Here is a 17,111-nt window from a genome sequence, read left to right on the forward strand (position 1 = left end):
CTACAGCGTTCACAAAAGGGACAATTGTTACTGAATTACTGGCATGTTTCTTCTCACTACTTTGAAAGACCATGGATACGTAAGTGCCAATGACAAACGTTATGTTGAAAGCTTTGTACAAACAAGTTTTTAAATCAACAAAAAACTCAAATTAAATTGACCAAATTTTTATTTCAACAAGACTTGTTGACCAGTCGTAAGAACATAGCTGAAGAATTTACCAAAATTCACAATATTTGATGCTCTATCACATTATCAAAAAAGACCTGTGCAGTTTACTGAGAAACACGTGGCCATTTGCTAGTTTGAATTTTTACGATTATTTAATGAGTTATTTTTAATGCTGAATCAACGTAAATCGTGTTAGGATAACAAGAATTTAACTTTTTCTTCAAATAAAAAACATGCTAACGGTATTGTCAATTAATCAGATAAACTTTCAACTCCATACAATGAACCACATCTATCACTTCCACTGTTGTTTTAAGTACACAATAGCATTTCCTTGCGCTCGGTTTAACACGTTAAGGCTTTTCATCAATTTGCAACCTTGAGAAAAACTTTACGTTGAAAGGAAGGCTGTTTTGGGTGTTCCACCGGTTCCACTGCTTCTTCATAATGATAAGTTGCTTTTCTTAGTTGAAGGTCACATGCGAAATGATTTTGCAAAAAAGCTGTTCATTGCAAGACTATGCCTTAAGACTAAGAAAAACGGCTCAAAAATCATTTAAGGTCGCTTAAGTTTAGTCAGTTAAATGGTTTTGTTTCTTGAAAAAATTGATGCTGTGACACTGAAACCGAAAATTAAAGCTATTTGGATATCCAACGCTTTAACAATAACTATGCAAGCTTCCTGATCAAACCTATTGCGCTTGTTTTTGACCAAGCCAGTCTGTAATAACATGTTAGACTACCACTGCTAACCAAGAGAGCAGATCAGTCGCTTTTTACATGGATTCAACGTATGCAGACGTTGAATTAATGTAAAAAACGACTGATTTACTCTCTGGGAAGTACACTCTGGTATGCTTTGACATATCTGAAGACGAATGATAAACCAATACCTTTATACAACGCCTTGACTCATCCACAACTTCAAAAGAGTCAATTTGAATTTGTCGTTCGGAGTGAAAGACACAAGTTGCCTACCAGACGATAAAAGCTATTACCTCACTTGAGTTATTACTCAGACGTTGAATACTGCGCGATGATTAAACAAAAACATAATTAATCTGTTCGGTATGTGAAAGCCGATGCTACATACGCGTGGAAAGTAACGGTATTAACTTCTTCCTAGATATAAACACAAGTATCTATGGTAAAAGTCACTGTTAATTGAAATGCAAAAACATAAATCTACGGCATAACTTTTGAAATCCGTGGAAATATTTTTTGTAGCTTGGTGCAATATTAACAACATGAACTTGAAATAGCATTGGCTTGCTCAAAGCAACAGATTGTACTTATTAGTGAAAATTATTACAAACTGCAAGTCACTTCAAGCATTATTGTTTGACCGCTAAAATCTAATCAACAAACAACAGTCTATCGTTCGTTACTGTAAAAACAGAGAATTATCACTTAAACTGCCGACAAATAAAAAATTAAGCGAAAATTTGATTTTCATAACTGGATGCTGATGTAGATCGCAAACAAGTCACTAAGAACACCACCAAAACTGGAGTGATCCGTGTTACGCGTTGGTCATTGATGCGACCTTTGCCTGTCGAAAAATTCTCCGAGCGACAAGATAAAACTACTGCATGAACATCAACAAAGTTTAGCCGAAAACTCTGTGGTTTGGTAGGCTAACGCCAATTCCAAGTAACAGAAAATAATTACAACTTGACACATCGCTTGTCATGGTTAAAAAAAAGAATTCATACCATTCCAGGTAAATCCTCGTATGCCATAACAAATCGCAACACGATTCGAGATTACAGAGAGCTCGTCCAATGATGAATGTGCTAATGAAATAAAAAAAGTCATTTTCGTTGGTGGCACGCGCACAGCAGAGCTTAGTACAGTGTTGTGATCCGAAGCTTTCAAGTGTAGTTGAAGGGTGACTGAATGGGCCACAATTGGAACCAAAGCATTTGACTTGCCACATTCAGTTGTATAGTATCATAGTATTTCCATTTTTAACTGATGTATAATTTGTACATGAGACCTTTAGAAATGCTCCTGGAAGCAAAATATTATCAGCACTTGCTACTGGTACTGTAATGCGTGATCGTTACATAACGGTGTGTGTGTCAGCTGCTGATACGATGTCACATAGCCATTGCCAACAACACAAATTTTGTAGACCACCCCTGGCATGTGGTGGGACATTGCTAATGTTATAGCGACTAACGAATCTTTTTAAATAAGCCATGAGCTTCGGAATGGCCCGTTTCGGCGAGTCCGATTCGGCGAGTCCGATTCGACTAGTCCGATTCGGCGAGTTCCCTATTCGGCGAGAGCCTTTTTCGGCGAGTGCCCTATTCGGCGAGTTTTTGAAATTTTTAAAAGGAAATTATCGGGTACCGTAGCCTAATTACAATTGCCGTTTTCACATCGTTTTAACGTCGCTAAACGTTGAAATCGTGCAGAAAGGAATAAAAATAAAATGTTTGAACTATTAAATTAAAATTCGTCATGTCAGTTCAGTTATTTTTATTTTTGATCATCATATCAAAAACAATACACGTCAACATAGCAAAGGTAGAAGCGACAAAACGCGAACGTTAAAACGTGCTTGAATTCGTCATGTCAGTTCAGTTATTTTTATTTTTGACCATCATATCAAAAACAATACCCGTCAACATAGCAGAGGTAGAAGCGACAAAACGCGAACGTTAAAACGTGCTTGAATTCGTCATGTTAGTTCAGTTGTTTTTATTTCTGATCATGATATCAAAAACAATTCACGTCAACATAGCAAAGGTGTAGAAAAAGGTAGAAGCGACAAAACGCGAATGTTAAAACGTGCTTGTGACCAAAGTAAGTTATTGAGTTGAAAGAAATTTGGCAAGGTTGCATCACCTTCAGAAAAATTTAAGATATGAAGGAAAAATAAAACAAAGAAAATGTTACAAAAAAAATAATGTTTATGTCTATAAGTTAGTACTTTTGAATAGTTAAAATCATAGGCGCCTGACTATTTTTTGGCCTTGGGGGCGAAAGCGTGTTTCATCAGCAGCAACGTAAATTCAGCGAAATGTCACGCAGATGGATGACGTAATTATGTCGTCACACTAGGATTGCTTTTATTGCCACACTCGGAGTTATCGCTACGTTCGACCTGCCGTTAATTATTATAAACAAAGCTCGACCAAAACACATGCTATGCGTCTGCGTTGGCTAGCGATTGATGGACTGCGACTCTTTAAGCTAAGCACAACATAAAGTTTAGCAACGAACAAGAGACGAAAAGGTTTACTAAAAGGTATACTGTAAATGGAATGAAAATACTAACTTGATCATATGCTTGAAAATATACCCGTTGAAAGCAAAATCATTCATGTTTACATCAATTCAACAGCACGTCACCTTTAATAAATTTAAAAGTTGCTGACATCCGTAAACAGCCCTTGAAAAATATTTACAGAGAGACGTTTGATTAAGTTTTCGACTTGACATTGCTCCCTTTTCACTATGATACAATATCGCAACTTATGGCTGACCAGCTTTCAAGTTTCAATTCGCTGTAATACGCCCGTTTTCGTGTTGCAGATGAAACAAAAGATGTGCATATTCCCCGCCTTTGATCGGGTTTCTATGGCAACAGACGTGTGTGCGCCATGCAGTTTGCGCGAGTCCGTTGTTGTGTTGATTATGCCGCTTGTGCGACTGTGGGCAGTGCGGTTTGTACCAGCCCTTGTTACGTTGGTTAGTGGTAACCTCGGGCCGAGACTTCAAGTTCATTTTCACAGCAACCGATTCACTGCCGCAACAATTCTCTGCAGAGGTTTCGACTTTCGAAAGCGACAGCGAGACTGTTTGCAAGCGTCTGCAGACGTTAAATCAACGTAAATATGACAGGGGTGGGATTGTAGCATCGCTACTCGTTCTAGTGATTATTTACTGCAAAGCTGTTGCGGTTTGCATTTAAAAATGTTTTCCTGCTGCCGATCGCTAGTTCATCTATTGTTTTATGTATCAATGCCGCATAAAAAGTTGCTCCCACGCGGAAATATGCGTGGGGGCCTGGTCCCCACGGCTTAGGCGCCTATGGTTAAAATGATTAGTTTGGATCGACAAATGTGTGACCTACAGTCCTACAGCTTAGATTGAAAGGAAATTATCGGGTGGGCTACCGTAGCCTAGTTATCCCGACCAGCAAAAATTTGTACCAAGAACCCAGTTAGCCTAACAGTTCATTTTTACATTGTAGTAACAGAATGAAAAGGCTAACCAAGTGTGTGGCCTATCGTTTTAACGTCACTAAACGTTGAAATCGTGTAGAAAAGGGTGCTTTTGCTGACTAGGGTACGTTGAAACTGAGAAACATCCAAGCACGTTTTAACGTTCGCGTTTTGTCGCTTCTACCTTTGCTATGTTGACGTGTATTGTTTTTCATATGATGGTCAGAAATAAAAACAACTGAACTGACATGACGAATTTTAATTTAATAGTTCAAACATTTTATTTTTATTCCTTTCTGCACGATTTCAACGTTTAGCGACGTTAAAACGATGTAAAAACGGCAATTATAATTAGGCTACGGTACCCGATAATTTCCTTTCAAAAATTTCAAAAACTCGCCGAATAGGGCACTCGCCGAAAAGGGCTCTCGCCGAATAGGGAACTCGCCGAATCGGACTAGTCGAATCGGACTCGCCGAATCGGACTCGCCGAATAGTAGCAGACCCATGAGCTTGTACTGAAAGACGAAAAGCTTCAATTACCCGGACTGCAGGCAAATCATTAAAACGTTACCACTACCTGCTATCCAGCGGTAACCTAATCTTGACAAAGTTACAAACTTCATCAGCAAAATTGCACTCACATAAGAAGGGAAAAGAATTGGTCCACGCTACATAATTTTCCATGTTGTTTTAAAATCAATGCATGCTGCTCCATTGTCTCTTTCATTAGACAAGTAAACAAATCAAATGATGGAAGCATTCTGGTAAAAAATAAATTGAAAAAACCTTATTTTCAATTCATGGATGGTATTATTATAACTTCCAATCATGGAACTGGTACATTTTCACTCACTTTTTATGTGGCATACTTCAAAAGTCTTCATATTAGATTTTACTTTATTAAGTTGAAGTGGATTAAGGCAAATAAGCCACAACTAACATGCAATTTCAAAATTATTCATTCATAACAAGCATCCAATTCAGTAAGCTGCTATAACTCATCCTAAAGTCATTTTGAGTCAGTTAGTCGTTAGATCGTCTTACCGGTGCTTACTTTTAATTTCGATTCTAAAGTTTATAACTAAAGCGCTTGGCACAAAAAGGCAATCAAAAAATGTTGTCAACAGTGAGTCTAGACTGCATACCACATTCTCTACAACGTCCTGTAGGCTGTATACCAACCCAAGGATAGACATGTAGACCTAGTCAACTAACAATCCTCGATGAACACACAATCCATTGGCTGCTGCGCCTAGATATAACAACGTGACCTGCGGCGGCCTCAAACGCAAGAACACGGTAAGTCTTTCAAACAATCAAAAATTATTGTGACGCATCTCCTTTGACTGCTACTACCTTCGTGACGTACTACCTTTATGCAAAAAATTAATGCCCTATTCAATGTGCCAAAACTTGAGAAATCTGAAACCAATTTTTTTAAAAAGGGACACATCACCTTTTTGCACTAAGGTCTTCAGTTGAATAACAATGGTGAGTTACAGCAACAAAACTACAGTAAACTATGGCGCAAGCAAGATCATATTACACAAGCATCTGACTAACAGCAAAGTTAGGTACGGTAACAGCTTTACTAAAGAATGAAATTAAATTTCCTGCAGTATTTAAGCAACATCATTTTTAACCTAGCACAACTTTCCATTACTAATTGCTCAGTTTCACACGACTTTGTATTTTTTCAGCGGTAAATTTTGTGGACGAAAGTTACAGTTCCATTGCTGCATCAATTTTACAACAGTGTATCTGATGATAAGGTCATTTTTTAAACCTAAGAAACACGCATTGGAAACTGAAGCAGACATCTCAAAAGCAATTAATATCAGACAAACCTTATTAGTTGTATTCACTTAATAGGATTGTTGGACAGGAACTGTTCGAACTATTCGTCATAGCCAAATGACGCATCACCAGACTAGATAAAATGCATGACAACTGCCTTTTAAAAGGGCAAATTAGATTTCAAGATGCATAACATATATACCTGTCCAATGTCCAGTCAGACAAATGTAAGACCGAAGTCTTTTACGTTTTGCTATGGTGTAACACTATGAACTTCAATCATAAAGCTGACAGACTTTGAAAACTTTTACTTGAATGGTTTTTAGCGTGATAATAAACAATCAATTATTTCTCATTCAGACAGTTTACTGGGTACCAGAAAATCTGTTGCAGATTCTCAGCATTATTTTGATTGCCAATGCTGTGTCACCACCGTACATAGTTAAACTAAAAACAAAGTATGCCTTTCATATTATTACCTACCATAATAAAAAAAGTTTGTTTCAATAAAGATAACATCACAACATGCAAAATACAGCAGTTAAAAACATACAAATAAGCATTATAGATAGTTCTCCTTTATAATCTCTACTGCTTCGTCCTCCTTTATATGCTTCAATGATTTTTATTAGTAAAGGAAATACATATGTTTTGCAACTGCATAGTGCACACTCACATAATAGATCCATAATCCACTTGTAATTCAAATTAAATTGGAATGAACCGTTTGGCCGAATACAAAAAGAAATATATTTACATTCAAACATAGAAAATCTGTAAACTTAAAACATATGTCATTGCCAGTATTGTAACTGTAGAATTTAAAACAGCGATTACAAATATAACTTTAAGAAATTTTACTGATTATGTTTTTATTGAGATTTAATGATGATGGATTTTAGCATGGGGATGGCTATAACAGCTGCAAAGATAGCAGCTTATCCACTTTAGCCAGGCAATAGTTACTGGTTGGGTTTGATGCAATAGCCAGGTGTGTTCAGACCAGAGGAGTATGGAGTCAGATTTTGTAGATCCCTGATTCACTCCCAAATCAGTAACTCCTAATTTACTCCAAATATTTTGGGAATATTGACTCCAAACTCCACTCCCAGCCACAATCCAGGATTTTTATAACCCAGACCTCCAAACTCCAGGTGGCCATTGCGATCATGGCCGCAAAATCCCACATGCTGACGAGAAATACTGCTGGTAAAAGTTTCGCAAAAGGTCTTAGCATCAATCTGTGAAAAACTCAAAGACTAACTCTACACCTAGCCTACTGAGGAAGTTATGCATTTACATCAGGGCTGTAGAACCGGAAGGATTTTGGCGTGTCCGGAGTCAGCAAGTTATAAATTGGAAATTTGATTGCCGGAAAAATAAAAGAGCTTAGAGGCCTGAGAACCCATATCTTCCCCTTCCTTATCATCTGTCATGGAAAGAAAAGCATATATTTAAACGAAATAATTACTGCTTTAGTGAGAAAACAATTGAAGAGTAAATATTTGTACGTTAAAAGTATTAACTGGCAAAATTGCCCGACTCCGGCTCCAAACCGGTTCCTGTTTTGGCAAGAATTTCAGACTCTCGTCTCTCATTCACATTCCGACCGAAACCCAAGACTCCAGATATATAATAGCTCTGGTGGGACTGCTACTATTCGGTGAGTCCGATTTGGTGAGATCCTAACCTCTAACCCCTAAGGGATCAGACTCACCGAATCAGACTCACCGAAACAAGCCATTTCGAGCTCTGGTGCAGATGTGGCTAATAGCCTATACAAATTAATAATTAGTTTTTGAATAGCCAACAGTTGTTTTAAAACGTCTTAAAATGAGTTTCTTCACTCAATATTTTGAACCCATAAAACAAGTTCCCATGCAGAGTAGGTAACAGCAGCAATACATAAAAATGACTAATGCACTATCAAGAGAAAAAACAACACAAAACTTCAAAATATGATTGCTGGTGATTGCTTCCAGCAACTTAGAATGGCTTTGCTAAGAAAGGCCTGGATGTGACTCTGAAAATCATTTATGGAACGATGTTGGATGGCTATTGGTGGTGGTGCCATTTGTGATCTGCAAGTATGGCAAAGAAGAACAAACCACATACCAGTACAGTATTATCAACTGCTCCATTGTTGTGATGGAAACCTGGGATGGAAGTTTTTTCTATCTTTCACTTCAGCACAAAAATTTCTTTCTACAAAACTTGAGGCTAACTTTAAGTTAATAACTTAACAGCAATATTTTTCCAAGGGTTACATACCATTTGGTGTTAGAAGTTAGAACCAGAAGATGACCTATATCTGTGATCTTGAGAGTAGTCTTGTTTCAGTGCACCTTCAAATTGGGGTATGCAGGGAGCACAGAGAGGTGGAATGTGTTGGAGTGGCTATTTTCTGTGTTCTGTCAATTCATGTCAACATCACATAATTATGGACACCTCACTTCGATATCTGTTTGGTGTTTAAGGTGCCTCCAGGTTTACTGTCAACAAGTTTTTGCAGATTGGTGGAGCGTGGAAATGACTGCTTTCGTTTTTGCAGTAATTTCTGTTGTGTGAATTGGAGTTTGTAGGGGGAAAGCTTATATATCATACTCTCTTTTCTATCGCTTAAGTTTTATTCAAAGTTGTGAGGGCACCTTGATTTATACAGCTTGATGTGTAGATTCCATATAAAGTCAATATACCTATGAAATTGGGTAATTGCATGCTGTTTTAACATATCAATCATGTTATCTCATCAAAATCCCTAACCAAATCCTATCTAATGTTAAGTACCATCACCGGATAAACAGATATGTTTGCAAGCAAAGGAAATGAGTTACATGACAAGCATTTACAGGTAAGTGAAATGAAAATGTCTTTTATCTTTCTCATAACTGTTTACCACATGCCAAAGCAAAGAAAAACAAATGATTGTAATTTCATGCTCATAAATTTCATCTTTGCACAGCTGGACTTTGTTATAGTGATAGAATGAAGTAATCACACTGTAACAGAGCTAAAAATAGCATGTTTGATACAAAGAAGCTCAGGCAGTCAATTTTTGCGTTGTAATGTCACAAAGATGTGTAAAGGTTGAAAAGAAGTCCAACTGCCGCAGTTTGCGGAAAAATGGTTTGATTGTACATGCTTTGAGATGATTGACACTGACAAAGCACTGAGTTGTGTAGGACAGCACTAATAAACTCTTCCAAGTTTACCAGAATTGCAAACAGTTGTAGGAATAAAACACAGCTACATACAATGCGTTTTGCAACTGAGCAAGCACTCATACATTCTCAACAAAACACCCATTCATGATAAATGCACTGTGCCAGTATGCAAAGCTATACTCAGTATACTGAAATAAACTTTATTATCACAATTAGGCTTAGCACTTTAGTTTTCAAAGCCTTCTGCACACTGCCACTTAATGTTATTGTTTGTCAAACTCTTTGAATAATGTTTCAAGTGTTAACACAAATAGAAACATTCAAGAGCAATGTAGTGCTTTTAAATGTGTAAGCTAAATTGAAACTATATATACTAGTATATTACTCACAAAGTCTGAATGTTGTCAATTTTTCGTTTTTGAACAAACGGCCTAACAAAAATAGGTTCAACACAAACAAAAAATTGAAGTATTTCAGTTTGAGAAATGTAATCAAACGAAAACGTTTACTTTGAAAACTTGTTTAATCAAGTTATCTGTTTTACAACTTTTGTATGATAGGTATGTTTCGATATGGTGTTAGAAAGTTTATGATGAAATTGAGATGGAATGATGGAAACTGTCTTCCATCCCAAAACCTGACTTCTATTCCACCCCATTACCAGATTGAACAACTCAGCCTGCTACAACTCAGCTAGTGCTTCAACTCAGCAATTACATTTCAGCTACTGCCAAGTCAGCAAAAAAGATTTACACCCTTGTTCCTCATGTTGGACTTGCTTGGTCATCGCTTGTCAAACTCATTTTGTTGACTTCTGACATTCCAAGTTATGGCTTGCTTGGAAGAACAGGTTTTGTTCTTATTTGTGGGTTTTACTTGTGGTCTGCAGCTCAGTTTCAGAGATCCAGTAATCGGTGAACTCACCCAACCATGATTTAAGAGAGTGACTACTGATGCCTGATTATATCGTACACTGTATAAGTCTCAACATTCAGGCTCAGTACTTAATAGTATTTCACTCAGGTTGACTAAAAAAACAATGTTTTAAACGCATCCAAATCAAAATTAACCATGGCTGACAAAGCAGATATTTTGAAAGCTTGTAATGAATGAAAATGCAACATCAATACTTAAAAAATAACATATTTAAGAGGAGTCCAAAAAAACACTACCTGCCAAACTGAAAAATAAAAGGCCAGTGGCTATTTGACCGGCATCTGTCTTTCAATCTGAAGCACTATTTGACCGGTCATGATGTATATACATATTCTTTTTTCTTTCAAAGCAAAAGACGGGAGAAGAAAAAAGTGCCTATATAATATCTAAATTCAACAATTTTGTTCAACTGAGTCAGTGGCGCGTGCGATATTTCTTGGCCGGTGTTCCCAAGGGAATGAGTTCGATACTACCCGAAAGCGTTTCTTTTTAAGTAAATTTTGACCCGAAGTGACTCAATCGTTAGGCTACTGCATTGTTGTGGTCAATTTTTCATTCGAGCAGCTTTTTTATGTTTTTTTCAAATATAAGCAATAAAGTTAGAGTATTTTTAATTTGCTGGAATTTGAGAATTTCTCTGGGTAAGTTTCCCTTCGTCATAAGAGGATGTGACCGTGTTTACCGAACGACGCATTACATTTTTGCTCTCAACAAGTTAGTTTGGTGGCTGTAAAAAGTGACAATACTTCTTTAAAAAAATGGTTTCATCAATGTTCAGTTAACTTTTAGGCAGTGTTTTTTAGCAGGCAATTTTAGTTTAAAATGAAACCCTTTCTGGGTAGTATGGAGCTCATACCCTTGCGTATACCAGCCTGAGAAAGATCGCATGTGCCGCTGACTTAGTTGAATAAAACAATGAATTTAGATATAGGCACTTTTTTTCTTCTCTCATCTTTTGCTTTGAAAGAGAAAAAGAAAAAATAATACGTTATGACCGGTCAAATAGTGTTTCAGATTAAAAGACCGGAGCCTGTCAATTGTTAAATAGCCACTGCCAAAACAAAACGCCAACCAAAGTCAAAAGGGGGAACCTTTTAACACCTATTGTCAGTACTTCAAGATGGTTTTCACTAAAAATAGTATATATTCTATTGAAGTCGATTCGAAATAATAGGAAATCATTGAAGGAGTCAACAATATCAAAACCTGCAAATACGGTACCAGAAATTTCTCGCAATTGGGAAGGCAAACTAGTGGTGTGTCTGCCGTGAGACTTAATTTGTTTGCCGAGATAGCTGCTCAGACCGAACACGTTTGTCTGCGGTCAACAAAATCGAATTTCGAGGTCTCCGACCTATTTTGTCTCTGAAAAAGATCAAGAGAAATTTTAAAATGTTTGCGGCAACTCCGATCAGCGACTTCGGCTCTGTTGTACTTTTTTCTCGATCTTTTCAGGGTACAAAATGGAGTTACAAAGTGTTCAGGGGACGAAATAGCTTGCACCCGTGAAGTTAGTTGTGTATATATATATTACATATCTCCCATGAAAACACAAGTAGGCTATCAGTAACTGGTGGTAAACTAGTGCATGGTGATGACTATTTCAAATCAATTCAATTTTATTTGCTAAAGGCTAGTGCAGTAATATTTTGTAAGAAATATATTTGTATAGAAATTATATTTAGCCTAACTAATTCCTTGTAATAGCCTAATCATAGTTTGCAACATCTAGCCTGCCTTATAGTTTATACACCCAGAAGCAATCAATGACATTGAAAAGAACCACAGGACACACAGTGGAAAATTAGCCTAAATTGTTTTTCAAAACAACAGGAAAAGTAGTAAAATGAGGCAAGAAGCGGAAAGGAAGTCTGAAATTGAGGACAAATAAAATTTACTCTTCAAAAATTAAGTTAAAATCTAAAACTGATTCATGAACTGCTTTTTTTCCAATTGTTTGATTTATTTCAAAATTTTGTCATATACAGTAGATGTAAAATTTACGCCAATGACCAGGGGCGCCAAAAGCGGGGGGCAATGGTGCCCTTTTGAGGTCAACATTTTCAAACAGTTTAATTGATGCATATTTTAAACCTTTTGGTTTTGTCATCTTTTCCTTTTGTTGGTGTAAAATTCGTGTGATTACTTTATCGTTCTCTACATGTTCGCGCCAGCAAAGAAAAATAAATTGAGTTGAAATTGAATTGAATTGAGGTCATGTAGGCTAAGCTACTGCACATTTTGCAATATAACAATTTCTGCTTTTTGTTTTTAGACTAATTATAATCTTTTATTTCTGCCTCAAAATAATATTCACGGCACAAAATTCTGCAACACAATAGGTTACATCATTATAACATAGCAATAGCATGATGCCCTTCTTTGAATACCAGACACTTGTAGGCTCTCATTACTGAATAGTAAGCTGATAGATGAGCATTATCTCTACACAGTGGCGCCGCCAGACCTTCAACAATGTTGGGGCAAAATATTGGCAGTGCAAGACAGAAGCGTAGTTGACAGCCGGCGGGCGAAGCCCGACGACGTGTTCGCCGAAGGCGACACTTAGCGGCGGGAAGTCTGGGGGGCCTCCCCCAGAAAATTTTGAAAAATTACTTTCAGTTTAGTGCATTCTGAGAGCATTGGCCGCATCGGCAGCATTGGCCGCATGGCCGCATCGGCAGCAGTGGCCGAGTGGTTAGCGCGTTGGGCTCGCAGTCGAGAGCCTGCATGTTCGACTCCAGCCACCCGCACTTGCTGTTGTTTCTCTGGGCAAGAAACTTTACGATAGTTGCCCCTACCCAGTGATCGATTTCGAGTAATGGGTAGTACCAAATTTTAGTCTTAAGTAGAGAAGACAACCGGAAACAGACATTGCAGTCGGCTGCAGCGTGGGTCAGGTGTACGTCGGAAGGCGTACACCGATGCATAGCGCTCAAGTCCGCTTTCCCGCAATGCAGGATAAAGATAATAAAACAAAAAACAAAACAAAACATCTTCAACAAAATTGTGGGTATGAATATTCCTGTAAAATGGTGCAGTCCGGTGGCATAGCAAAAGGATAAGATCATGTTTTCTTCGGCATTTTTCGGAAATAAAGCTAAGTCTCTGTGTTTTCTTGTTGCTAACTCCAGGCTGAGATATTTGAATGTTTGGTATTGGCAAAACTCGCTCTTTTAATGCAGTTTCGTTTAAAATTAAGCAAACTTTGTTTTAGAGACATAGGTTGATTGCTTTTTTTTTGCGAGATTATTACAGTTTCATTATTTATCAATTTTCTCTTTGGTTAATCCAAAAAGCGATCTTATTCCTGTAAGTCACTAACTTTTATGCTTTAAAGCAGTGGCGTAGCCAAAGGGGTGGGTTTGGGGGTTGCAACCTCCCCTTTGGCACGCGTGTGAAGTCACGATATTGAGAATGATGCTTTCAGTCTAAAAAAATGCCTAATTTTAAACAAAATTGCATTAAAAGAGCAAGTTTTGCCAATACCAAACATCTCAGCCAGGAATTAGTAACAAGAAAACACAGAGACTTAGCTTTATTTCCGACAAATGCCGAAGAAAACATGATCTTATCCTTTTGGTATGCCACCGGACAACAATATTTTACAGGAATATTCATACCCACGTTTTTGTTGAAAATGCTCTCAGAATGCACCAAATACAAAGTAATTTTTCAAAAATTTCTGCGAGAGGTCCCCCAGACCCCCCGCCGCTGGGTCGTCAAACCCCCCCTTTCAAAATTCCTGGCTACGCTACTGCTTTAAAGTCAACCCAAAGTTTAGAAAATGTAACGTCATACATCTTGATGAGTGTCAAACAAAAAGTTTTGAGACAATGAAGTTACTTTATTTCTGATATATTCAAGTTTTGTATAACGAATAGCTGTTTAGACGTTAATCTAGATCGAACAAGCGATGTCAGCAGTTACAGATGGTTTGCATCCTTGCACTGTTTGACGTGAAATTACATCATAGGCTAAAGCTTTTCTTGCAAACATTGTATTAACATCCGTAAATTCAATTTGAAAGGTTGAAACCCCCAAACCCCCCCTCCCCTGGCTACGCCACTGGTGCAAGACAGTGATATATTATTTAATTTCTCTTGTTTTCTACTGCTATTGTCTATTGCAATATAGCCTACCAAAAGTCCCACATTTTTGACATGTCTAATCTGTTGAAAAAAAAAAAATTCAAAATACATCACCGTTGGATTCCGTATGGGACTTGCAACTGCCATGGCTAGCGAAATTTTGCGTTGCTTTTTTCCAGATTGAAAAACCATTTTTACAAATGCTTCACTGAAAGTAAAAATAATCAATTAAAACGCCAACCCCAGCCAGCTAAATCCGTTGATTTTACATCGATTCAACGTTGTAGGACGTTGAATCGATGTAAAAGATGTACAAGCTTACTCGCGGGGACGCAAGTCTTCCAATTTAAAGGCAATAAGCAACGCAATATCCTCAGAAATAAAAGAATAAGAAAATAATTTTACTACAAGTGAAACGTATTTTAACGCCTAATAAAGGTAGGAACATGTTAACTTTAGTTGCATTATTTCGTCATACTGCAAGTAAGGCCGCGGTGTCATACAATATCAGCTACGATATCAGATAAACAGCTGTGAGATCTAGAAAGACAGCGCCGGCTAGTCTTCTTTTTTGCCTCAAAGGAATCCTCAATGTCTTGGGTCAAAAGTGTGACCTGATCTACGGTGGATTTTCCACGCCGGAACCCAGTTTGCTCCTTCGGAAGAAGTGAGTCAATGATTGGATTGGCGCGGGCATTGATCAGCCTTTCGAGAATTTTGAAAGGAACACAGAGAAGAGATATCGGTCAATAACTCCTTAGGCCCTCTAGTGGCTCGTGAGGCTTAGGAATCATAAATAGGCCTATAAAGTTAATTTGCGTTATCAAAGGACCTGAATACTAAAATTCAGCACGGCTAAAAGGCACTATTAAGCCCTTCTCCTCAACAACAAGGGAGCTGGCCGTCACCCACGAGTCCTTCTAAAATGTAGCCTAAATAGAAGCCCTCATCGAACAGTAGGCTAACCTCTTATTCATACACTTGTGAATGAATGAACCTGAACCGGAACTAAGGCTACATATCAAAAAGTGCTGGGAGTCAGTTCGTGCCAAAACATTAGCTAGAAATAACTTTCCCAAATGCCTAGTCGAATCAACATGCCTTAGGCCAGGGGTTCTTAACCGGGGGTAAATTTACCCCCTGGGGGTAAATTTCACCTACCAAGGGGGTAAATTTACTGAATCATAAATTAAGGCTTTCAGGCAAAATTAGATCTGTGGAGTAGAAGAGTTCAAAAAGAAATTTACGCAAATTTTTCTACATTTGATAATTGGAAAGTCAGTAGAAGTCACAACGAGATTTCTGACCTCGAAGTCGAAATACACCTTGACGCCTTAAAAAAGAACTTTGACGGTTACTTCGAAGGTGAAAGTTTAAAGAGTAGGCTACTGCTTTTTGGATAGGCCTAACTCATCCCTTCGAAGCCAAGTTAAAAACTATTGCTGATGATGATTTTTGCAAAGATGAATTGATTGATCTGCAATGTTCAACAACGCTTTCTTCCAAATTCTTATAGTGCAATGGTGACTTTTTCAAGTTTTGGTGTGGATTAGTCGAAGAGTTTCCTACGCTGAATAAGCGTGCATTAATTTGAAGTTATTATGCCTTTTCCAACTACTTATCTGTGTGAAGCAGGGTCCTCTTCATTGTTGACTATTAAAACAAAACATCGATCTCGCTTAGTTCCCAAAGACGACATGCGAGTAGCTTTTTCAACGACTGTTCCAAGACATTATTTTTCACAGGATCCCGTCAAGAACAATCGTGTCTTCGGCAAATAAACAGCTTGTTTTTGATATTTGCCAAGGTAAATCCAGACAAAAGTGGATGTTTGGTTGACTGCACACGATGACATCACAAGGAGCCACCAAAACGGTGGGGGTAAATTTTACCTTTTTCATTCGGCAAGGGGTAAACGAGACAAAAAAGGTTAAGAACCATAGGCGTAGCCAGGGGGGGGCGAACGGGGCCATGGCCCCCCCCAAATTTTCAAAGTTTGGATTCCGAAGTTGAACCCTTTGTTAAAAATATAATATAATTTGTATAAATTTATATTGTTTTCCAAGACATCTGGGTATTAACACCCCCCAGGACTTGTTTTAGACACACAGAAAGACACCAATAAATTTTGCAAATCGTAAATCGCGCAAAGTTTACGCGATTTACGCTTCTTTTAACTAATCTGTGGAAGCAATTTCAGAATCGCTTACTCTGTAGGGTTTTTGTGTAGCTGAGTTTTTTGTGTTCTCTAATTTTAGCCGCAGTTTTTGCCCGTTTGTGTGTAGATAAGAGCTACCTTTAATAAGTTAATAGCTGTTTATCTGCTAATAAGTTTCATACAAATATTACCCTAAAAGTGTTTCCAGAAAGCGTTATAATCCATTATTTAAGTAAAATTTTGCAAAAATTTTCCGGGGGAGCATGCCCCCGGACCCTCCTAGAATACGCGTGCCTTCGGCACGCTCTAACCCCCACCAGCTTTATTGCTTCCCTTGCTTAACCCACCAGGATGCGCCACTGCACATCAGGTGGCGATGTCTTAAATCAAACATTTTGTCGTTCTCTTCAATTCATCAAATATTTGGCCCCCCCCCAAAATTTTTTCTGGCTACGCCACTGTTAAGAACCCCTGCCTTAGGCTATAATGGCGTAGGCTAACCAGGGGGAGGGAGGACAATATTGTAAATTAGGCTACAATGCAGAGCAATGACAGGAAATTTTCCCTTTATTTTTCGTAATTATTGCTCCCCTGTAACATGCATGTGATATAC

This window comes from Aplidium turbinatum, chromosome 5, assembly GCF_918807975.1.
Source record: "Aplidium turbinatum chromosome 5, kaAplTurb1.1, whole genome shotgun sequence".
Classification (NCBI taxonomy): Eukaryota; Metazoa; Chordata; class Ascidiacea; order Aplousobranchia; family Polyclinidae; genus Aplidium; species Aplidium turbinatum.